This window comes from Trachypithecus francoisi, unplaced genomic scaffold (genome assembly GCF_009764315.1).
Source record: "Trachypithecus francoisi isolate TF-2019V2 unplaced genomic scaffold, Tfra_2.0 Lachesis_group3, whole genome shotgun sequence".
In the NCBI taxonomy this organism is placed as follows: domain Eukaryota; kingdom Metazoa; phylum Chordata; class Mammalia; order Primates; family Cercopithecidae; genus Trachypithecus; species Trachypithecus francoisi.
The window spans coordinates 108,918,544-108,944,336 of NW_022681468.1; the positions used below are offsets into that span (position 1 = coordinate 108,918,544).

The following is a 25,793-nucleotide window of genomic DNA, read 5'->3' on the forward strand; positions in this document are numbered from 1 at the left end:
ATACATACATGCACGGGCACAAGCACCCTCAGTTCCAGCCTTTTCCAAAAGCACGGGGTCAGTTTCCACCTGCGTGGTGCATGCTGCGCTGCGCTGGAACTAGGGATGATGGGCAGAATGGCTCCCCCTGAAGTTTTTCAGCCTTCGTTCGGGCTCACGAGCATCACAAGCAGGAAGTATGTGACACTTTAGTTCGAGGTCATTCAATCCTATCGTGAATGAGGGGTTCCGTTGGGGCTTTCAGGTAGGCAGGCCCAGTCCTGAGGATCCTCTTTATTTTAAATGTTGGTATTTTGTTATTCATGGATTTTTTCCATTAATTTTAATTTTAAAAAATAAAAATGTTATTCATCTTGATCACTTAGTTTTTTGGTGCTCCCTTAAATGTTGTGCCTGAAGCGAGTACCTGTTGCATTTAGCAACACAGAAGTCACCTTGGGGAGTACAGTTTCAGTGGAGGACAAAAGCCTGATTGGAATGGTAATAAAACCTACTTATTAGGCTATTTGTGGGGGTTAACTAAGATAATAAATGTGAAAGAGCTTCTTGAACTAGCAAGGTTATGCGCCAAGTCTTATGGATTTTGTCTTAAATGTATTTTTCTTCAGATTCTTGTCCAGTTTATCATTGTATTAACTCCAGCACCTAACCCAGTTGGATTTTCATATACAGTTATTATGAATTTGCACAAATTGGGTTTACATGACCTTTACTGCTTTCCTTTGTTCCAGATTCATTCTGGGAGATTGAGAGATTATAGCATTGCATTGTGACTTGGAATGCAGACAGACCACTGTCACTTACTAGCTTTTTGGTCTTAAGAAAATCGTGTGAAATGGGAACAAAAACCTACCACAAAGGATTGTTATGAAGTTAAAAGATACTGCATTTCTATTCACCCAGTAAATGCTGTATGCCAACTCTCTGCCAGCCTGTGCTGTAGGTGCTGGAGACAGCATTAGGTAAGAGAGATGAAGGCCCTCCTCTCATTGACTTACACAGGGGAAGAGGGAGCAGAAACAATAAACAGTATACGTATGCAACCTACCAGGCAGTGTACGTAAACAACATATTCACAGCACCTGGAATGTAAACAAATGCACGATAAATGATTGTTTATTTGCATTATTATTTCCAGCCCCATCTTCTTTCCTGTGTTCCAGAGCAAGACATTTACTGTGTGCTTATCACAGCCACTCAATAGGTCCAAGGCTCATTTTCCCCCCAAACACATTCTTCCTCCTATAGTCCCAATTTTGGCTAATGGTGACACCATGTTTCCAGTTATTAAAGCTAGAAACTCAAGCTTTATTGAGATTTAACACACATATCATTACAACTCACCCATTTTTAAAGAATACAATTTGCTGGGCACAGTGACACATGCCAGTGGTCCCAGCTACTCAGGAGGGTTAGGTGGGGGAATTGATCAAGTCCAGGAATTCTGGGCAGTAATGCACTGTACCCACGGGTGTCCATGAGGATTGGGGGGACCGTCAAGTTGCCTAAGAAAGAGGACTCTGCCCAAGTCCAAAACAGAGCAGGTCAAAACTCCTGTGCTGATTAGTAATGAGATCGTGGCCATTGCACTCCGGCTTGGGAAACATAGGAAGACTCTGTCTCCTATTAAAGAAAAAAACAAAAAGAAAAATAAAATAAATTACACAATTCAGTGGTTTTTAGTATATTCACAGTGGTGCAGTTATCACCACAAATCAGTTTCAGAACATTTTGTCACCCTAAAAAGAAACCTTGGCAGGGTGCAGTGGCTCATGCCTGTAATACCAGCATTTTGGGAGGCCAAGGCAGGTGGATTACTTGAGGTCAGGTGTTAGAGACCAGCCTGGTCAAGACAGTGAAACCCTGTCTCTACTAAAAATACAAAAATTAGCCAGCCTTGGTGGTGCACACTCGTAGTCCCGGCTGCTTGGGAGATTGAGGCAGGAGAATCACTTGAACCCAGCAGGCAGAGGTGGCAGTGAGCCAAGATCATGCCACTGCACTCCAGCCTGGGTGATAGAGCAAGACTCCATCTCAAAAAAAAAAAAAAAGAAAGAAAAAAAGAAAAAACAAAGAAACAACCTTGTACCTTTTAGCAGTCACATTCCCCTTTCCCCCAATTCATGTCCCACCTCCACCCCTGGGTAACCATTAAGCTACTGTGTGTCCCTTTAGTTTTGCAAGTGATCCTTTGGCCTCAGCCTCCTGAGTAGCTGGGTCTACAGGCGCAAACTACCATGCCTGGCCAGTTTTGCCTATTTTGGACATTTCATAAATACGTAGTCATATAATATGTGGTCTTTTGAGACTGGCTACTTTCACTTAGCATAAGGTTTTCAAAGTTCATCATGTTGTAGTATGTATCAGCACTTTATTTCCTTTTATTGCTGAATAATATTTCACTGTATTGATATTTAATATAGCACATTTATTCATTACTTTATAGACATTTTCCACTTTTTGCCCATTATGTGACTAGTGCTCCTATTAATATTTGTATCCAAATTCTTATAGGGACTTTTTTTTTTTTAATAGATGAGGTCTCACTCTGTCACCCTGGTGAGGGTGTGGTAGCATGAACATAGCTTACTGACACTTTAACTACTCGACTCAAACAATCCTCCCACCTCAGCCTCCCAAGTAGCTGGGACTACAGGTATGCACCACCATGCCCAGTTAATTTTTTTTTTATTTTTTGTAGAGATGGGGTTTCACTATGTTGCCCAGACTGGTCTCAAACTCTTGGGCTTAAGCAGTCCTCCCAGCTTGGCCTCTCGAAGTGCTGAGATTACAGGTGTACTGTGCCCAGCTTGTTTTTATTTGTCTTGGGTATCTACCTAGGAGCAGGTAGACACTGCGTCATATGGTAACTCTGTTTAACCATTTGTGGAACTGCCAGACTGTTTTCCATAGAGACTATACCATTTTACGTAACCACCAGCAATGAGTGAGGGTTTCAATTTCTTCACATCTTTGCCAACACTTGTCATAATCAGTCTTCTTGATTATAACCACCCTAGTGAGTATGAAGTGGTGTATCACTGCGGTTTTGCTTGGCATTTCCCTGATGGCTAATGATGTTGAGCATCTTTTCATGTGTTTATTGGCCATTCGGGTATCTTCTTTGAAAACATGTCTATTCAGATCTTTGCCCATTTTTTAATTGGGTTGTTAGTCTTTTTATTGTCGGTCATAAGAGTTCTTACATATTCTGGATACAAGTCCCTTTTCAGATTTATAATTTGCAAATATTTTCTCCCATTTTGCACATTGTCTTTTCACTTGCTTGATGATATCACTTGAAGTATAAAAGTTCTTTACTTTTTGCTAATTTTTTTTTTTTTTTTTTCTTTTTCTTTTTTTTTTTTTTTTTTGTGATGGAGTCTCACTCTGTCGCCAGGCTGGAGTGCAGTGGTATAATCCCGGCTCACTGCAACCTCCGCCTACTGGGTTCAAGTGATTCTCCTGCCTCAGCCTCCCAAGTGGCTGGGACTACAGGCGTGCAACACCACACTCAGCTAATTTTTGTATTTTTAGTACAGACGGGGCTTCACCATGTTGGCCAGGCTGGTCTCGATCTCTTGACCTCATGATCCACTCGTCTCAGCCTCCCAAAGTGCTGGGATTACAGGCGTGAGCCACAGCGCCTGGCCTCATTTTTTTTCTTAAGCCCTCCTCTCCCCAATATCCAATTCATCATGAATTTCACTGATTCTGCCTTAGAAATATTTTTGAAATGCACCCCACCACCACTGCCCTATACAACCTTCTTGTTATTTCTCACCTGAATTTAAGTAATAGCCTCCAATTCTATTCTCTTTTCTGCATCCCCCCACATCCTACCCGATTTATCTTCCAACTGCTTCCAGAAGGATCTTCCTGAAACACAAAATGAGCAGGTCAGACCTCTGTTGGTTCCTGGTCTGTACTGTAGCAGTTCTCACATTCCTCTGATAAGAATACCTTGAGCATTTAAAAAATTCACATTGCAGGTCATAATCTGGACACGATAGATAAGAATCTCTAGGGGAGGAGTCTGGAAATCTAGTTTTAATAACCCCCCAGGTGATTCTTATTCTCAGAATGGTTTAGCCTATGGTTCTAAAGGAGGGGTGCGATTTTGTCCCCCAGAGGACATTTGGCAATGTCTGGAGATATTTTTGGTTGTCACAACTGGATGGAGCTGTCACTGTCATCTAGTGGCAGCAGGAATGCTGCTAAGCATCCTGTAATGCACAGGGCAGCCCCCTTCAACAAAGAATTACCAGCCTCGGCTGGGCGCGGTGGCTCATGCCTGTAATCCCAGCACTTTGGGAGGCTGAGGCGGGCGAATCATGAGGTCAGGAGACTGAGACCATCCTGGCTAACACTGTAAAACCCCGTCTCTACTAAAAATACAGGCGTGGTGGCGGGCACCCATAGTCCCAGCTACTCGGGAGGCTGAGGCAGGAGAATGGCATGAACACAGGAGGCGGAGCTTGCAGTGAGCCGAGATCGCACCACTGCACTCCAGCCTGGGCGAGAGAGTGAGACTCTGTCTCAAAACAAACAAGAAAAAGAATTATCAGCCTAAAATGTCAATCATTTCATGTTGAGAAACCCTGATCCAGAAGATAAAATACAAACTTATGCATTTGAGGCCAGGCAGTTAGTCCCCAATTCTATCAAGCATCTGTTGCTCCGTAAGAAACGCCCCAAACCTAGTGGCTTAAAACAGCAATTTATTATTTTTCTTGATTCTGTGGGTGGACTGGGCAATCCTTCTGGTACTGTTGCCTGGACTCTCTTATGGAGAAGCTGTAGGTGACAGATGAGCTGAGATAGCTGTTTAGCTGGGTCCTCTCTTTCCTCATAGTCTTTCAGAGCACAGTACTTTCAGGAATACAATAGCATGAGCCTGGTCTTCCTTGGAAGTTGTATGATAACACTTCTGCTATATTTTATGAAAGAATGATACAAAACTGACCTAGATTCAAGGGGTAGGGAGATAAATTCTATCTTTTGAAACAGGTTTCAAAGAATTGATGGTCATTTAATTCACTTTACCAATTTACCTTTTCAAAACTATCTCCAAGGGCATACCCACTTCTAACATAACCCCAGGGAAGGATAGGGCCAAAACAGAATTTGAGGCTCTGGTTAATGGGGAAGGAGCTACTTTTAGGAAAACTTCTCATGAACTTGACTTCTGTTAATAGTGTTTCCTCTAATAACTTTCCATCAGAGTCTAAATCAAAGTTCTCAAACTTTGGGTTTCACGGCCCATCCTTAGTGTTTGGCTCAGCACAAGACAGCTTGATTGAGTCCCCTATTTTCCTCTACATTTTTTTTTTTGAGATGGAGTCTTGCTCTGTTGCCCAGGCTGGAGTGCAGTGGTGCAATCTCGGCTCACTGCAACCTCCGCCTCCAGGGTTCAAGCAATTCTCCTGCCTCAGCCTCCCAAGTAGCTGAGACTACAGGCATGCACCACCACGCCCGGCTAATTTTTTGTATTTTTAGTAGTGACAGAGTTTCACCGTGTTAGCCAGGATGGTGTCAATCTCCTGACCTCATGATATGCCCACCTCAGCCTCCCAAAGTGCTGAGATTACAGGCATGAGCCACCGCACCAGTCCTCTACATTTTATCTGTTACAATATCACACATCATGTAGTCTCTAGAAAACTCCACTGTACACTCATGACAATAACAGTGAAAAAGAGAAATAATGACCTAACATTACAATGAAAATAATTTTGACCTTGCAGACCCTCTAAAAAGATCTCAAGGGCCTCCAGGGGTTCATGAATCTCACTTTGAGGACTGCTGGTCTAAACTATCATCATGTTGACACAGTCTCCTAAAATTGTTGGAAGGGTACTACACTTGTGGAAGGCGTTCAGGCAAGCAGCTCCCTCAATTCATGGACATGTTTCTGCCCACCTCCTTCTATTCATTCCATTCAGGATGCTGGGCCTTTTTATGACCTCACCTTTGTGTGGGTGTTCTCTCTTATCTCTATCAAACTCCCACTCATCCCTCAAATTCCAGTATAAATGCCTGCTCATTGGTCAAGGCTGTCTTGATTCCTCTGGGTATAATTAGGACGCCCCTCTTCTGTGTTACACACACTTTATTCTTCCTTCTGCAATAGTACTTCCCTTGTTACACTGAAATTTGTCAGTATAGCCTGGGCACCATAGAAAGATACCCTCTCTACTAAAAGTTAAAAATAAATTAGCCAGGTGTGGCAGCACGTGCCTTACTCAGGAAGCTGAGGTAGGAAAATCACTTGACCTCAGGAGTTTAGGTTACAGTGAACTATGATTGTGCCTCTATACTCCAGCCTGGGCAATAGAGCAAGACTCTGAGAAAGAAAGAAGAAACAAAGAAAGAGAGAGAGAGAGAGAGGAGAGAGAGAGAGGAAAGAAAGGAAGAAAGGAATAAAAGGAAGGAAGGAAGGAAGGAAGGAAGGAAGGAAGGAAGGAAGGAAGGAAGGAAGAAATTTGTTTGCCTCTTCCCTAGTTAGACCAGAAACTTGTTTTTCTGAAGTGTGATTTAAAAAAAAAAAAAGTTGGTATATGATAAGCATGCAAATTGCTCCGTTTCCAAGTCTCTAGCCAACTGTTCTTTTGTTTTGTTTTGTTTTGAAACAGAGCCTCTCTCTGTCACCCAGGCTTGAGTGCAGTGGTGCAGTTTCAGCTCACCACAGCATCGGCCTCTGTGTTCAAGCAATTCTCGTGCCCTAGTCTCCCGAGTAGCTGGGACTACAGGCACGTGCTACCGTTCCCAGCTAATTTTCATATTTTTAGTAGAGACGGAGTTTCGCCACGTTGGCCAGGCTAGTCTTGATCTCTTTACTTCATGATCCACCCATCTTGGCCTCCCAAAGTCCTGGGATTACAGGCCACTGCACCCAGCCATTTCTAATCAATTGTTCTAACAAATATATCAACTCTCCTCTTCCCCATGGTTTTGTGTGAGGCCTTCTTTACCATATGTCAACTTTTTATACATAATAGATTCTAGATCTGAGCTTTTCCACTATTCTTGCTATTTTTGCTTCAACAGCATGTTTTTATTCAAGACCCATGACATTTTAATCTCATTGCTATATAATATGCTTTAGTATCTACTAGAGCTTGTCTTTTTACTGTTCATTGCTCTTCTTCTGAATTTTATTTGAAAATCTGATCTGTTTATGCCTCTAGGTTAACTAGAATAATTTCGTCAGTTGTTTAAGAAATATCCTGCCAAGATTTTAATTGGAATTGCATTTGCCAGAAACAATTTGGGGAAGCAGGGAGAAATATTTTCATCTTCACAGTATCTGGATGGCCCATTAAGAAATCTGCTGTCGGGCCAGGCGCGGTGGCTAACACCTGTAATCCTGGCTAACGCCTATAATCCCAGCACTTCGGAGGCCCAGGCAGGCGGATCACGAGGTCAGGAGATCGAGACCATCCTGGCTAACACGGTGAAACCCCGTCTCTACTAAAAATACAAAAAAAACACTAGCCAGGCATGGTGGCGGGCACCTATAGTCCCAGCTACTCGGGAGGCTGAGTTAGGAGAATGGCATGAACCTGGGAGGCAGAGGTTGCAGTGAGCCGAGATCGTGCCACTGCACTCCAGCCTGGGCAACAGAGCTAGACTCCATCCCAAAAAAGTAAAAAAAGAAAGAAATCTGCTGTCTTTTTTCCCCATTTATTCAGCTTTACAAAAAACACTTCTCATATTTTTGTTTCCTTAACAGTGAAATATTAAAGAGAAATGCTTATGAGCATTATATTTTTTGTTAATAATTCACTTATGATTTATTGAAACTGTGGATGAAATTTTTTTATATTTTCAAGCTAGTCATTGATAATATATTACAATGCTACTTAATTCTATATATCTATTGTATACCTTAATTCTATATATCTATTGTAAACTGGTCTTTAGAAAAAAAATGTGTACATATACATTTATATATATATATATTTTGAGACAGTCTTGCTTTGTCTCCCAGGCTGGAGTGCAGTGACACAATCATAGCTCACTGCAGCCTCAATCTCCTGGGCTCAAGCAGTCCTCCCACCTCAGCCTCCCAGGTAGCTGGAAGTACAGGTGCACAACACCATGCCTAGCTAATTTGAAAATTTTTTGTAGAGACGGGCTACCACTGTGTTGCCCAGGCTGCTCTTGAACTCCTGGGCTCAAGCAAATCCTCTTGCCTCAAACTCCTAAAGTGCTGGAATTACAGATGTGTATCACCACACTCTGTCCTTAAAATTTTTTTAAATAATTTTTCAGTTGATTGCTTTGTTTTTGTGGTTTTGTGTGTTTGTTTGTTTGTTTTTTGAGATGCAGTCTTTCTCTGTCACCCAGGCTGCAGTGCAGTGGCAGGATCTCTGCTCACTGCAACCTCCACTCCACTGGTTCAAGCAATTCCCCTGCCTCAACCTCCCGAGTAGCTGGGATTACAGGCGCACCCCACCATGTCTGGCTAATTATTTTCTATTTTTAGTAGAGACAGGGTTTCACCATGGTGGTCAGACTGGTCTCAAACTCCTCACCTCAGGCCATCCGCCCACCTCGGCCTCCCAGAATGCTAGGATTACAGGCACCCAGCCTGCTTTGTTTTTTGTTATTATAACTAAAATAGTATTTTCTATCTTCCTTTAAAATATTTATATTTTTTATTTATGTTTCATGTCTTACTGATGTAGCCCGAGTTTTAAAGCAAAATTAAATAATATTGATATTACTGATATGACAATATTGATTGATATGATATTATATCATGTTGATATGATAATATTGATATGACATTCCATTGTAGACTAGTTTCTGGCAAATGCTGATTTAGTTGGAATATCTTTTTAAAAAATTGTGTTCTGGGCTGGGCGTAGTGGCTCACACCTGTAATCCCAGCCAACATGGTGAAACCTCATCTTTACTAAAAATGCAAAAATTAGCTGGGCATGGTGGCATATACCTATAGTCCCGCTACTCAGGAGGCTGAGGCAGGAGAACCACTTGAACCTGGGAGGTGGAGGTTGCAGTGAGCGAAATCGCAGGCACTGCACTCCAGCCTGGGCAACAGAATGAGACTCTGTCTCAAAAAGAAAAAAAAAATGTGTTCTGGCCGGGCGTGATGGCTCACACCTGTAATCCCGGCCCTTTGGGAGGCTGAGGCGGGCGGAATGCCTGAGCTTAGGAGTTCGCGACCAGCCTGGGCAAGATGGTGAAACCTCGTCTCTACTAAAATACAAAAAAAATTAGCCAGGTGTGGTGGTATGCACCTGTAGTCCCAGCTACTTGAGAGGCTGAAGCAGGAGAATTGCTTTAAACTGGGAGGCGGAGGTTGCAGTGAGACAAGACCGTGCCACTGCACTCAGTCTGGGCAATAGAGCAAGACTCTGTCTCAATAATAATAATAATAATAATGTGTTCTAAGGATGGCTACTATATAAACAGAACAATAAGTGTTGGCAAAGATGTGGAGAGATTGGAACTCTTGTGTGTTGATGGTGGGAGTGTAAAATAGTACAGCCACAAAAAATTAGAATTCCTGTATGATTCAGCAATTGTACTTCTGGGCATATAACCAAAAGAATTGAAAGCAGGGTCTCAAAGAGATATTTATACATGGATATTCAAACAGCATTATTCACATAGCCAAAAGGTAGAAGTATCTTGTGTCCATTGACAGATGAATGGATAAACAAAATGTGGTGTATATATATGAGATGGAGTATTATTCCACCTTAAAAAGGAAGGAAATTCTGACACATACGACAACACTGATGAACCTGGAGGACATTATGCTAAGTGAAATAAACCAGTCTCAAAAAGATATATACTGTATGACTTTTTAGATTGGGGTACTTAGAGTTATCAAATTCTTAGAGATAGAAAGTAGAATGATGGTTGCCAAGCACTGAGGGGAGGGAGGAATGAAAAGTCATTGCTTAATGTGTACAGAGTCAGCCGGGCGCGGTGGCTCAAGCCTGTAATCCCAGCACTTTGGGAGGCCGAGACGGGCGGATCATGAGGTCAGGAGATCGAGACCATCCTGGCGAACACGGTGAAACCCCGTCTCTACTAAAAAAATACAAAAAACTAGCCGGGCGAGGTGGCGGGCGCCTGTAATCCCAGCTACTCGGGAGGCTGAGGCAGGAGAATGGCGTAAACCCGGGAGGCGGAGCTTGCAGTGAGCTGAGATCCGCCACTGCACTCCAGCCTGGGCGACAGAGTGAGACTCTGTCTCAAAAAAAAAAAAAAAAAAAAAAAATGTGTACAGAGTTTCAGTTTTGCAAGATGAAAAGAATTGTGGAGATAGATGGTGGTGATGGCTGCACTAGAAAGTGAATGTTCTTAATGCCACCAAACTGTACACTTAAAAATGGTTAAGATGGTAAATTTTAGACTCTGTATATTTTATTGCAATTTTTTGAAAAGTGATGCTAAAGAGGTACCATCTATTTTTATAATTAATTTTTGTTAGAAATGGCTATTGAATTGTATTGACTGATTTTCCCCTTCCAAAAAAGTTGATCTTTTTTTTTTTTTTTTTTTTGAGATGGAGTCTCATTCTGTCACCCAGGCTGGAGTGCAGTGGCACGATCTTGGCTCACCGCAACCTCTGCTTCCCAGGTTCAAGCAATTCTTCTGCCTCAGCCACCCGAGTAGCTGGGACTACAGGCGTGTGCCACCATGCCCGGCTAGTTTTTGTATTTTTAGTAGAGACGAGGTTTCACTATGTTGGCCAGACTGGTCTCAAACTTCTGACCTTGTGATCCACCCGCCTCCATCTCCCAAAGTGCTGGGATTACAGGTGTGGGCCACCATGCCCAGCCAAAGATGATCATTTTTACATTTGATCTATAGTTTTAAAGTAGTATATTAATAGGCTTACTTATTGAATTTTTCTTACATTATTGATATGCGTAGCACAACTATAGTGAGTTTTTCTTTCATTATTTGTTTAATTACATCTGCTAATGTTTTAGTTTCGATTTTTCATCTATATCTACCTGATAGAGCCCATTTCGTCAGTAGTATCAAATGAGCTTACATTAAATGATTCTAAACTCCCATTTTACCTTCCCTTACCCTCTTTTATCTTCCCTTTTATGATAATTCCTGGAAATTTACTCAGGCCAAAGGATACTTATGCTCAAAGAGAGAAAACCAGAATGCCAACTAAGTCACATGGGAGTCTATGCTGTTTGTTTGGTTGTTAGTTCTGTTGCTTCATCCGCTGGTGTCCCCGGCAGTCTTACTCATGTGTCTTGTTTAGCAGTAGCTCCTCTGGGCAAGAGAGGGAGGGACTGAGAAGATCTGCTCCTGAAAGGATTAGTATTCAAACACTCTCCCTCCACCAGCAGCAAGAGGGCAAGATGGACTCAAAGGCTCACTTGGACTAAATCCTTCTCCCCTGTTCTCCAGGTCCCAAGTTCCCCCTACTTCAAGATGATTGGATGCAGGCATACCCATTGCTTTGCCCCATGGGCCCATAGACAGTTCCAGAAATGAGCATGTTTATGACTTCCAGTCTTCCCCATGATGCTTACAGTCTCCATACTGCATATTTTCATGTGTGAGATTGCTTTCCAATATTATTCTTGAAAACTTTCTCAGTCTCTGCCTGACTTACTGGTCCAGTCAGGTTTTTTACTCTATGTTTTATCAATTTTGATAATACATATTTTTATAGAAAATTGCCTATTTCATTGATATTTTTCAAATTATTATTATTATTATTATTATTATTTTGAGATGGAGTTTCGCTCTGTCACCCAGGCTGGAGTACAATGGTACAATCTCAGCTCACTGTAACCTCCGCCTCCCGGGTTCAAGCGGTTCTCCTACCTCAGCCTCCTGAATAGCTGGGATTGCAGGCATGCACCACCACACCCAGCTAATTTTTGTATTTTTAGTAGAGACAGGATTTCACCATGTTGGTCAGGCTGGTCTTGAACTCCTGACCTTGTGATCCTCCCACCTTAGCCTCCCAAAGTGCTGGGATTACAGGCGTGAGCCACTGCACCTGGCCTCAAATTTATTTGTTAATGTATACTTGTGCTGTCAGCACTCTGGGGCAAATGTGAGTTTCTTCTGAGCGCGAGGATAAAATAATCTACTGAGAATTAAACTGCAAACCCAACTCAAAAGGATCATAGTAGAGATGTTTGAAGATTGTAATTGTTGTTTTTAGTGTGTGGGCCTCTTTGAGGGTCTCATGAAGCCTGTAGATTCTCTCGTCAGAAAATTGCAAAAACTAGATTTTAAAGTTTTCCATCTAGTTGAGAAACTTCCTGTATCTCCCAGAACCTGTCTGCAGACCATGGATCCATGTCCCTGAGCTCTGTAACTAAAATGATGGAGCCACTCCCAGGACTGCCATTGTTCATTTGACTTTTGAATGCACTGACCTATCTGAAACAAGCCAGTGTCAATCATAAAGAGGGGAAGGTTGGTCCTCGTAGAAGCAGAATCAAAGGAGAGTCAGAGATGCAGTGATCAGCAGTGTTCATCTCAGCACGGTCCAGGGGATAGGCAGTTTCAGTGGCTGAATTTCACATATGCTGGTCTAGCTGACAAGGTGATCCTTATTGTAAAATGAACGTTTTTATCTAGTTTACATTCTTCACAAGGATATCTTGTTATTAAATGCTCAGTTTATCTAACAGACTTCCTTTGTTGTGAGTTAATATGATTGGGCTGTTTTCCAGCCTCAGTTATGTTTCTCATTTTTAATTTATAAATTGGTACTTGGATTTATACACCAGTCTTATGAACTTGGCTATTGTGAGTCTGCCTGTGAGAAATGGCTCTGAGACAAAAATCAGCATTCTGAGATGCAAAACCGAGCACTTGATAAATCAACCAAATGAGGATAGGGAATGCTGCCCCATAATGCCTCTCAGGGAACATCCCACTGGGTTCATTCAGGCAGGACATCTAACAGCATTATTGTGATGACCAGGCTAGCTACCCTCAACACATAGAACTATCCTACACCTAATCATATAGCCTTTTCTTCATTCTAATTGTAATTATTCCTGCTTCTTGACTAGGATTCAAAGGATTATCTGTTTACATTATCTTTTTGAAAACATTTCGGGCTGGGCACGGTGGCTCACACCTGCAATCCCAGCACGGAGGCTGAGGTGGGTGGATCACGAGGTCAGGAGATAAGATCATCCACGCCTGTAATCCCAGCACTTTGGGAGGCTGAGGTGGGTGGATCACGAGGTCAGGAGATCAAGACCATCCTGGCTAACACGGTGAAACCCCGTCTCTACTAAAAATGCAAAAAATTAGCCAGGCGTGGTGGCAGGTGCCTGTAATCCCAGCTACTCGGGAGGCTGAGGCAGGAGAATGGTGTGAACCTGGGAGGTGGAGCTTGCTGTGAGCCGAGATTGTGCCACTGCACTCCAGCCTGGACGACAGAGCCAGACTCTGTCTCAAAAACAAAAAAAATTTCGTCTTTTTTTTGTTTTTAAGACAGGATCTCACTCTGTCACCCAGGCTGGAGTGCAGAAATGCAATCATGACTTATTGCAGCCTCGACCTCCCTGGCTCAAGTGATCGTCCCACCTCAGCTTCCTAAGTAGCTGAGACCACAGGCTCACACTACCTTGCCCAGGTAACTTATATATATATATATATATATATATATATTTTTTTTTTTTTTTTGAGACAGAGTCTCGCTCTGTCGCCCAGGCTGGAGTGCAGTGGCACAATCTCAGCTCATTGCAACCTCCACCTGCCAGGGCAGGCCATTCTCCTGCCTCAGCCTCCTGAGTACTTGGGACTACAGGTGTGCACCACCACACCCAGCTAATTTTTTGTATTTTTATTAGAGATGGGTTTTCACCATGCTAGCCAGGCTGGTCTCAAACTCCTGACCTGGTGATACACATGCCTTGGCCTCCCAAAGTGCTGTGATTACAGGCATGAGCCATAGCACCCTGCCTATTTTTATTTTTATTTGTAGAGACTAGGTTTTCCTATGTTGCTCTGGCCGGTCACAAACTCTTGGGCTCAAGTAATCCTCCCATCTCAGCCTCCAAAATGCTGGGATTATAGGTGTGAACCACCACACCCAGCCACCATCTTGTATTTACTTATCAATTCTACTCTTTCTTATGGCTTCTAATTGATTTAAATACTACTTTAGGCCAGGCGCGTGGCTCACGCCTGTAATCCCAGCACTTTGGGAGGCCGAAGTGGGCGGATCACAAGGTCAGAAGAGACCACCCTGGCTAACAGGGTGAAACCCCGTCTCTACTAAAAATACAAAAAAATTAGCCGGGCTTGGTGGCGGGTGCCTGTAGTCCCAGCTACTCAGGAGGCTGAGGCAGGAGAATGGCGTGAACCCAGGAGGTGGAGCTTGCAGTGAGCCGGGATCCCGCCACTGCACGACAACCTGGGCGACAGAGCGAGACTCCGTCTCAAAAAAATAAAAATAAAAATAAATAAATAAATAAATAATAAAAAAATACTACCTTATGTTAATTACTTTACTCTTAATAGTTTCATCAGGACATTTCCCTCCCCTGTTGTCCTAAATTCACAGAGTGACTATCTTGTTTCTTATTATAGCTGTCTTATACAGCAGCTTTTATGATAAAGAATTAACCTCTGAGCTATGCTTCTTCTGTATGAAGGTCCCTCCCTATTTGATTTTCATATTGGTTTTGTTTCTTCTACACGAGGTTCCTCTTTCTGTGTTTTCAGAATTTTAGCCTGGCTTTTTCTAGAGCTAGATTCTCTTAAATATCTAACGTTTGAATATCATTTTACACCTTATGAATATATTCACATATACTAGGTGATTTTTCTAACAGCCTTCTGAAGTTGACCCCGCAGGTATTATTATCCCTTGAAACTTGACAACTTAAAATACAATGAAGCTAGTTGTCTTGTCACAAAACCAGAACACATACCTACAAACAGCAAGATCACTCTCAAAGTCACAACAGAACCCACCCAGGCTTTTTGTCTTCTACTTAAGTTCTTGTTCCCAGAGTCTCACATAGAAATCTATATTTCTAGAGTCTAGATTAGAGTCAAGTCTATTTGGCTTTCCAAGATGAGAGGACAGGCATCTTCAAGTTTCCTGACCTTGTAGCACCAACTGCATCTTTTTGTTGGTTGCAGCTTTCAGGGTCTATTTACCTTTTGCTAATAATGAAAGGTTTAATCATTTCCTAACATCTCTGTCTGTTGGTTATTTTTTAAAAAGGTAATAAATTTATTGAATGTGTCAGGCACCATTTTAAGCATATTATATCTAATAAATGAGTTAATCATAGTGACCTTGTAAAATGGGTGCTATTTTTATTTTCTCATTAGCATATAATACACATATTTTGGGGGTATATGTGATATTTTGATATCTGTAAATAATGTGTAATGATCAAATCAGGGTAATTGTGATATCCATTGCCTCAAACATTTATGTTTTCTTTGTGTTGGGAACATTCCAAACCTTCTCTTGTAATTATTTTGAAATACGCAATAAATTATTGTTAACTATAATTTTCCTGCTGCCAAAAGCAAGAACTTATTCTTTTATCTAACCGTATTTTTATACCCCCATATGTTGGTCCTTTAAGTTTTTCCACTCCCCACTGCTAAATTTGACTGGCTTAAAATATAAAAAAGTTTTTCCGAAGTTGTGGAGAAATTCAAACATCAAGAAAATCTATGATATTAAGTGACATGTGAAAAGAGCTTGGTTAAAAATACTGCAAATAATTGTCACTTTGCTGTGTAAACCATTTTCCTGAATAAAGATGTTCATTGTTACCAAATCGAAACGTAGTCTAGAGAATAACAATCTCATAATTTTTATCATCACAACACACAGTGTCCATCAGAGTACTATACATAAGGTAAAACCCTTCTCTTGATTAAAATTTTTAAAAAGTGTGCTTTAAAACCATGTCTAAAATGGGACTTAGCCAAATAACATCCACATATTCCATGATATAGCTTAATTTTCTTATTCTATTTTAATTTGAACACACTACCAAAGAAATAGGTTCATAGGCTAATAAAAGCTAACACTAATTGGTTATTCTACAATAGGCCCTATGCTAAGCATTTTAGTTGTATTATTTAATGAAACTATCTCAGTACCCACATAAATATAGTTAACTGGTTTTTGGCAAAGATGCAAAGGCAATTTCAATATAGAAAGGATAATTTTAAAATAAATGGTGCTGGAACAATTGGGCATTGATATGGAAAAAAAAATTAACCTAAACACGGACTTTAAACCTTTTGCAAAAATTTCCTCAAATGGATTGTAGATCTAAGTGTGAAACAAAACTATAAAACTTCTAAAAGGAAACATAAGGGAAAATCCATTCGGACATAACACCAAAAGCACAGTCTATGTGCTGGACTTTATGTAATTGCACTTTATTAAAATGAACATTTGCTGTGTGAAAGACAGTGTTAAGAGAATAAGACAAGCCACAGACTGGGAGAAAATATTGAGAAACACATCTGAGAAACGCAAAAAACATTCTTAAAAACTCAACAATGAGAAAACAAACAACTGGGCCGGGCGCAGTGGCTCATGCCTATAATCCCAGCACTTTGGTAGGCCAAGGCGGAGGGATCACGAGGTCAGGAGATCAAGACCATCCTGGCTAACATGGTGAAACCCTGTCTCTACTAAAAATACAAAAAAGTAGCTGGGCATGGTGGCAGGCACCTGTAATACCAGCTACTCAGGAGACTGAGGTAGAAGAATCGCTTGAACCCGAGAGGCAGAAGTTGCAGAGAGCTGAGATCGCGCCATTGCACTCCAGCCTGGGTGCAACACTCTCATCTAAAACAAAAAACAAAAAAACGCTGGGCACGGTGGCTCACGCCTGTAAACCTGTAATCCTAGCACTTTGGGAGACTGAGGCAGGCGGATCACAAAGTCAAGAGATCGAGACCATCCTGGCCAACATGGTGAAACCCCATCTCTACTAAAAATACAAAAATTAGCTGGGCATGGTGGTGCGCACCTGTAATCCCAGCTACTCAGGAGGCTGAGGCAGGAGAATCACTTGAACCCAGGAGATGGGTGTCGCAGTGAGCTGAGATCACACCACTGCACTCCAACCTGGTGACAGAGCAAGACTCCATCTCAAAAAAAAAAAAAAAAAAAAAAAAAGAAAAAGAAAAGAAACAACTAAATTTTAAAATGAGCGAAATAGGGCCGGCACAGTGGCTCACACCTGTAATCCCAGCACTTTGGGAGGCCAAGGCAGGCGGATCATGAGGTCAGGCGATTGAGACCATCCTGGCTAACACAGTGAAACCCTATCTCTACTAAAAATACAAAAAATTAGCCGGGTGAGGTGGCGGGTGCCTGTAGTTCCAGCTACTGGGGAGGCTGAGGCAGGAGAATGGCATGAACCTAGAAGGAGGAGCTTGCAGTGAGCCAAGATCGCCCCACTGCATTCCAGCCTGGGTGACAGAGCAAGACTGCATCTCAAAAAAATAGATAAATAAATCATAAAAAAAACCTACTTTATGTTAATTACTTTCCTCCTAATAGTTCCATCAGTACATTTCCCTCCCCTGTTCTCCTAAAATCGCAAAGTGAATATCTTCAGAGTTTGAGGCAAGAGGATTTGCTTAATCCCAGGAGTTCGAGACCAGCCTGGGCAACACAGTGGTAGCCCGTCTCTACAAAAAATTTTCAAATTAGCTAGGCATGGTGTTGTGCACCTGTAGTCTCAGCTACCTGGGAGGCTGAGGTGGGAAGGTTGCTTGAGCCCAGGAGATTGAGCAATCACACCTGTTGGTATTTACCCAACTGATTTGAAAATGTATATCCATGCAAAAAGCTGCACACAAATGTTCATGGCAGCTTTATTCATAATTGCCAAAAACTGGAAGCAAATAAGGTGCTCTTTGATAGGTGAATGGATACATACAATGTGATATATCTGTACAATGGAATAGTATCCAACAATAAAAAGAAATGAGCTATCAAAGTGTGAAAAGATGGATTAATTTTAAATGTATACTGCTAAATTTAAAAATTAGCCAAGTATAGTAGCACAGACCTGTGGTCCTAGCTACTTGGGAGCTGAAGAAGAAGGATCACTTGAACCCGGGAGGTCAAGGCTGCAGTGAGCCATGTTCATGCCATTGCACTCCAGCCTGGGCAACATAGCAAGACCATATGCAAATACGCATATGGAAAAAAATGTGCAACATCATTTGTCATTAGGGAAATGCAAATTAAAACAAGATATATCATTATGTACCTATTAGAATTGCTAAAATCCAAAAACCTGAAACACAAATTTCTGGCAAAAATGTGGAGCAAGAGGAATTCTCATTCATGGCTGATGGGAAATGCAAAATTATACAGCCCCTTGGAAGGGAGTTTGGCAGTTTTTTTACAAAGATCAACATAGAGTTAGCAGGACCCTGTCTCAAAAATAAATAAATATAACTAATGGGTACTAGGCTTAGTAGCTGGGTGACGAAATAATGCGTACAGCAAACCCCTGCGACATGAGTTTACCCATATAACAATCCTTCATATGTATCCCTGAACCTAAAATAAAAATTACAATAAATTAAAATTCTCAGTAACCCCATAACTCCTGCAAACCCATTTTCTCTCCAATGAACTTGCATCAGTGACCTGCCTTGTCTAGGCCTTGGGCCAGTAGACCCCATAAGTGGCCACTATTAAGGTGTACCTGGTTCAGTGAGCAAAATGGTTGGATCCCCAGCTGTTGCTGGGAATCCAGCACACGTGCAGAAGACAGGGTGATGGATGTCTTCTGTTTGTCCCTCTAGATATACTTTTTCTTTCTTTTTGTTTTTTCGAGTTAGAGCCTCGCTTTGTCTCCCAGGCTAGAGTTCAGTGGCACATTCTCAGCTTACTGTGACCTCTGCCTCCTAGGTTCAAGCAGTTCTTGTGCCTCAGCCTCCTGAGTAGCTGGGTGGCACCTGCCACCATGCCTGGCTAATTTTTGTATTTTTAGTGGAGATGGGGTTTCATCATGTTGTCTTGACTGGTCTCAAACTCCTGACCTCAAGTGATCCACCCTCCTCAACCTCCCAAAGTGCTGAGATTACAGGCATGAGCCACCACAACCAGCCTAGATATATTTTATCATGCCCTCCCCAACTCTACCCTGAGAGGCTGACCCACGTGGACTTCCTCAGTGAGTATCCTTATCCTTTAGCCTCCAGTTGTGTCTGGTCCATGGGAAGCACTGGCAGGAGATGGGAGAGAGGGAGGAGTGTCAGGATAGGGTGTTTATTCTCAGTTCTAGCGCTGCTGGTCATATAAAATTGGTGACACTTCTACCAAAGCCACTCTCCTGTCAATGGCCTTTTCCACCCAGCCACTCTTTCCAGTTTCTAGTAACAGCTCCCTCTCCTTGTCCCTATCAGTCCAAAGCTTAGCCCTCATGCCACACTACATGTGTAGAGCTTATAGGTAGCACCTTGCAAACCCACTGTGGCATGGGTGCCAGAAAGGTCTGTGCTTGCCCCAGTGTGGGAAATCAGTGTTCGTTGAATGAATGGATCAGTCAACGAATCACATGTTAAAGAAGTTGCAAGACACCCTTGTGACAATACAACTGAGTGGTTAGAGGACTAAGTAGTCAGTGCTGGGCTCAAACTGTGGCATCTTCAACTTACCCAGGTGAGTGATCTATGTTGTTCTAGTTCTCTAAGCCTTAGTCTCTTATCTTTAAAGTGGAGATCAAAGTATCTTCTTCGCTAAGTTAATTAAATGAAAAATAGTCTGTGCAAAGTGCTTAGCATAATGTCTGGCACACAAAAAAAATGCTTAGTAAACAATAATTATAAGTGTTACCTAATTAGTTATCTAATCCAGTCATGGCTAAAATTAGATGGTCTTTTGCAATAGATAAATGAGTAAGGACACAAATAGATAATTAGCAAGCAACCAAAAGTAATTGGCAAGCAAAGATGTAAACATGTTCAACCTAGCTAGTAAGCAAAGAAATGCAATGGAAACAACAATGAGATACCACATCTTGCCTCCAAAGCTAGAAAATTGTTTTAACTATACTTAAAGCCAGAAAGGTCATGATGAAACAAGGACTGTCAATCATTCAGTTTGGAGCACAAAAATACCAGAAGGCAATAGTGTTTAAAATTTAAGTGCACCTACCTCTGACCTATTAATTGTGCTTCTAGTAGTCTATACTACAGAAATAATCAAAGAAGTGAGTACAACGAAATTCCTAACACCATTGTTTGTAATAACAATAGACAGGTAGGTAGATGGAGGGAGGAAGGGAGGGTGGGAAGCTAAATATCCATCAGAAAGGGAACACGTAGCTAAATTATGATACAGCCATTTTATGCATTGCTATGTAGCTGTTAAAAACAAGTCCACCTCCAGGGATGCTGCCTACTGCTGTCTGGGTTGTTCACTGCACAAGGGAGCCACTGCCGAGGGAACTTCATTGACATCTTAGACATATACTGAGATGTGACAGCTTGCTTGTCCTCATATAATTTAGTACTGTCACACATAGCCATGCAAACACTTGGCAGAGCATGCACTCACTCTCACTGGCACACACATGCATACGTAGTTAAAACCAGTCCCACATGTATTCTAAGAGCCCACTGAAGTCTCTTATTCACCTGCTGCTCCAATCCCTGCCTCCTGCCCAACTTCAAATCTGACATAGATTCCTCATATGGAGGTGGACTGTGCCCTCTTGGAGGCTCGAGCACACTGGCATTCAGGGAGTTCAGAGTATAAGTGGGTGTGAGTGTGGTGCACAGCCAGGCCGTGCCAGAGCCAGGCCACACTCTGGAAAGCACCCTTGGCAGAGCTTACCAGATTGTGCTAACTTAAAAAATATTTATTTGATAAAGGAGTGCCTTTTTCCAAACTCAGTAAAGGCATTGAATAGGCTGGTGAAGGCACTGTAGATGTCTACGTGTATGTAAAAAGCAGGTTGCAGAACAATAGGTACAGTGTGATTCCAGTAAGTAAATATGTTCATACATGTAAATGCATAAAGAGAGACTGTTACGGTGGCTATTGCTGGACAGGAATATGGGTGGGGAAAAGAGGAAGGCAAACTGCTCTTTTTTCTTTCTTATAGTTTGAATTTGTTTGTGTGTTTGAGAGAGGGTCTGGCTCTATCCCTGCGTGGTAGTATGGTGGTGGGATCTCAGCTCACTGCAATCTCTGCCTCCCAGGCTCAAGCGATTCTCCCACTTCAGCCTTCTGAATAGCTGGGAGTATAGGTGCGCGCTACCACACCCTGCTAGTTTTTTTTGTATTTTTAGTAGAGATGGAGTTTCACTATGTTGCCTAGACTGGTCTCAAACTCCTGGGCTCAGGTGATCGAGGCACCTAAGCCTCCCAAAGTGCTGGGATTACAGGTGTGAGCCACTGTGACTGGCCTCTTCCTTACAGTTTGAATTTTTTAAAATGTGAATGTATCCACATACTACTTGTATAATTTAAAAAATAAGTTAAAATCAGGAATAACAAAGAAGTGCCAAAGGTGAGGTTTAACAACTATAGCCATTCAGTAAAATATTTCAGTTTATAAAAAGTCTGGAAGTTATCTTTGAAAGTTAAGTGAATAAAGCAGGAGAGAACATTCTATGAATATACCAATAATATTGTAAGTGAAAAGGGAAGTCACAGAACAGTACTATGTTAAGATCCTACCTGTGTTAAAAATGTAGACACATGTATACCTACAAATGAAATAAATGCCTGTAAAGATAGATACCAAGGCTGGGCGTGGTGGCTCACACCTGTCATTCCAGCACTTTGGGAGGCCGAGGCGGGCAGATCACGAGGTCAGGAGATCAAGACCATCCTGGCTAACACAGTGAAACCCCCGTCTCTACTAAAAATGCAAACAATTAGCTGGGCGTGGCGGCGGGCGCCTATAGTCCCAGCTACTTGGGAGGCTGAGGCAGGAGAATGGCGTAAACCTGGGAGGCAGAGCTTGCAGTGAGCCGAGTTAGCACCACTGCACTCCAGCCTGGGCAACAGAGCCAGACTCCATCGCAACAACAACAAAAAAAGAAAATAGGGGTTATTATCTCTAAGGGATGGGTTTGAGTGGTAAGAGAAAGCTTATTTATGAGTATTTGAATTTTTTATAATGAAGATATATTTTTTATAATAAAAATAAATTATATATAAACAGATATAAAGTATGTTTATATAAGCACATGTATGTGTGTATATATAAAAATATGTGTATGTAAAAATATCTATAATATCTCCTATATATGTAAATATATATACATATTTAAATATATACACATACACATGTGTAAATGTAAACACATATATATGCCTAGGAAAATAGATGTTTATATTTATATATACACATGCAATATAAATTTATATATGTGTATATATATTTACATATTTACATATATGGCATTATAGGTGATGATTACTATTGGCTTTTGTATTCATGTGTTTTTCATATTTTCACCAATGTTATAATCTGGCAACTTTGCTCTTTCTTAGCCCCAAACTCAGCCTTCACATCTGGTGAGGAAATTCAGCTTCTCTGCTTCACAGGCCCTGGTAACCAGCCTGCATTCCCCGCAGTTGCTCTAGGAATCTCTCCTGGGGAGTCTGGAAGTGGAGAGTGCATTTGGAAAGCCCCTAGGTGGTTCTGATAGGCAGCTCCTATACATGACTCCACTTTGTGGGTTCCAGAAAGTACCAGTCTATCCCCTGATCCATAAGGCCTAACGAGTAAGATCTCTACTGCTAGTGAAGGCAGATCACTGCACTGTCTCTGGGGTTCCCGTGTATCCCACCCATAACTTGGTAAGTAGTCCTTTTGTAAATAAATTTTCCTCACGTTATCCTAACTTGAGTGCACCTGTCGGGATCCTGACTGATACGATGGATCAGTGATGGGAAACATCACATCTTTAGGGGGAGATCTCATCTCAACCCACAGTGGTACCGACAGGGTAAGCTTACCAGAATCCAAGAGTGCAACATTGGAATATGACATGTACAACAAGGGGCTCATTTTACTACAAGAGATGTAGGGAAAATGTCCTAACAGTAGGCACAATCTAACCACAAAGCACACCCCCCAAAAGGGAGTGAGCGACCCATGAAGGCAGATTGAAGCAAAAGCATAATTCCCATTTATTGACAGAATACAGCAAATCTGCTTTCCTGCTCAGGTGGGAGGCTGGGCTCAGTGACCCAGACAGTTCCCTCCAGCTCTGAGGTTGTGAGTCTACAAATAGCCCCGTGCTCCTCCTACACCCTCCTCACAGCTCTCCAGGGACTCAGGTGGTAGCTGATGGTAAATGTGTTGATGGGGAAAAATAAAAGATTGGAACTTCCCTTAATACCTTGTTTTCCCCCTCATCACCCAACTGATGGTGACTGACCTTGAGGGTGCAGACAGGTGGAGTAGGGATAGAACCCAAAAGCGTTGCCAGCTCAGAAGTTCAGAAAAGTCAGCATGCAGATTGCTCAGGAGGACGTATGTAAAACATAGGGTCCCCATCTAGGCAGCTGCCAGACCTGAGGCTGTGGGCAGCGGAGCAGCCAACATGCTGGAGATCTGCCCAGGAAACTGCAGCACATGGGAAGTCTGGCAAGTACAAGGCAAGGCCACTTCAGGGTGAAAGGGGACAGGCGGTAGTCAGAATTGGCCAAAGGGGCCTGGGCAGCCTTAAAAGAGTCCCCACGGAGTGGGAAAGTGAGAGAGGACTGGGTTTCAGGCAGCATGCATTTTCTGGGCTGGTCCCTGGGTTCTTGGTGTCCCGTGAGTTGCAACAGAGGAGAATTTAGGAGGCGGGTAGATGGAAGTACATGGCAGGAGTCAGAGGCTTTAAGCCCCACTGAACAGAGATAGACTAAGACCACTCTTAACTCATTCATTACTGAACCCCTGCTCCATGGAGTACCATGCTAAGCTGCTAAGGATAGAGTGATGAAGAAGAGCAGCAGGGTCTCCACCCTCCTCACTAGCTCAAGGTCACCTGTCCTGCCTCCATCAGGACTAAGCAGCTGACGTGTGGCTGAGTCAGCAGGCAGGAAGTGTGAGTGGCCTGCATCTTAGGAGCTGGGGCTGGCAGGGTGCCAGATTGGAGAGGCAGGTGCTGAGGCTATGATTCCACACAACAGTGAACGCCTCTCCCTCTATTATCCCCAATCCAGACCAGCTGTCCTGGTGTGTGTGCAGACCCATAAGTTCAGCAAAGCACACAGACTTTAGTGTGACCAACTGTCCCAGTTTGCCCAGGGCTGGTTTGGTTTTAGCATTGTCCCAGGAAACCCCTCTAGTGCAGGACTGAGGTCCTTGGGCAGGTAAGAGTGAGGAGTGGCTGCATGCCAAGTGAGTAATTGCTGGTGCTGTGGCAAAGCCCCCAAGCTTGGTCCTGGCAAGTTTGAACGCTGTTGGGCTGGTGTTTGTTCCTAGCTGCCCTGAATGACCACACAGCTGGGTGTTTGGGAAATAATTAGTGGCATTCCTGACCCAAATACCTCCAATCCGGTTCATTAGTCACTCATATATAAGGAAATGAATTCAGAAAAAACACAATCATGTATTATTTTGGTGTGAGTGTCTGCTTCCCAGTGTCGCCCTGCTGTTTCGTTCTCTTATCACTCTAGATTGTGAATTTTTTATTATTTTGCTGACTTTCCCACCAGGTTCTCTCATAGAATCCTGAGTCTGGTGACTTAGTGTATCGCACATCATAGGAACTCCAGAAGTGTTTCGTGAATAAATGCATAAAGATTCAATCTGTCTGTTGCAGAAACTAGGAGCCAAAAGGGCAGAATGAATGGTGAAACTGATCATTTTGAAAGGCCGTAAGTCAAAGTGAGAGGACCAGAATAGACACTGTAGGAAGTCTGGTTTCAAGCAAGCAAACAGGAAGCATTCAGACAACAACTCACAATCGTCCATGGGGCCTTGTGTTGTTAGATTTCCTGGCAGAGGTTCTGTTTGTTTTGGGGCCTCTCTTCCAGCTGCTCTGGCTGCCAGGCCCAGTGTCCTCTCTCTTTTGCTGGCTGTTCATTCCTCCAACGCACATTTACTCAGGCACTGAGTCAGGCACTGGACTGGGCATTGGCAAGGTGCAGAGGCTAGAAACAGGATGTCCCCGTAGGGGGTGCATTACACACACACACACACACACACACACACGCACACACACACAGCCAAGATGCAGTAGAAAAAGCAGTTAAGGCCGGGCGTGGTGGCTCACGCCTGTAATCCCAACACTTTGGGAGGCCGAGGAGGGCAGATCACGAGGTCAGGAGATCGAGACCATCCTGGCTAACACGGTGAAACCCTGTCTCTACTAAAAAAATACAAAAGATTATCGGGGCTTGGTGGCAGTCGCCTGTAGTCCCCGCTACTCAGGGGGCTGAGGCAGGAGAATTGGGTGAACCCAGGAGGCGGAACTTGCAGTGAGCTGGGATCGCGCCACTGCACTCTAGCCTGGGCGACAGAGTGAGACTCTGTCTCAAAAAAAAAAAAAAAAAAAATAGAAGTTAAGTGTCAGGAGGTGTGAGTGCCTTCTTTTGAAGGGCATTGTGTGACCTGACAGGTGTAAGCCAAGCTCTTTAAAGGCCAGAAGGATGCCATCCCCTGGTTGATGTGGGCCTGCCCTGCAGCTCCTCCTTGCATCTCCTGCACCTGCTTACTTGCTCATCTCTGCAGGCTCTAGGCTTGTCTCTATATATGACTGTCAAATGCCACTGGCATGTAAGTGCTCCACTTGGCTCTCAGCCCCTCCTGTGCTGGCTGACACTGACAGCTGAC

General features: G+C 42.8%; 1 long non-coding RNA gene across 1 annotated transcript; it reads right to left on the reverse strand.

Annotated features, from left to right (window-relative positions):
* Positions 1-1,168: 1,168 nt before the first annotated feature.
* LOC117071581 lies at positions 1,169-25,097 on the reverse strand. Its single transcript, XR_004432364.1, has 4 exons — positions 24,923-25,097; positions 19,163-19,226; positions 3,785-3,879; positions 1,169-1,623 (listed from the first exon to the last, which is right to left on the reverse strand). It is a non-coding gene; the product is annotated as an uncharacterized LOC117071581 (long non-coding RNA).
* Positions 25,098-25,793: the final 696 nt, after the last annotated feature.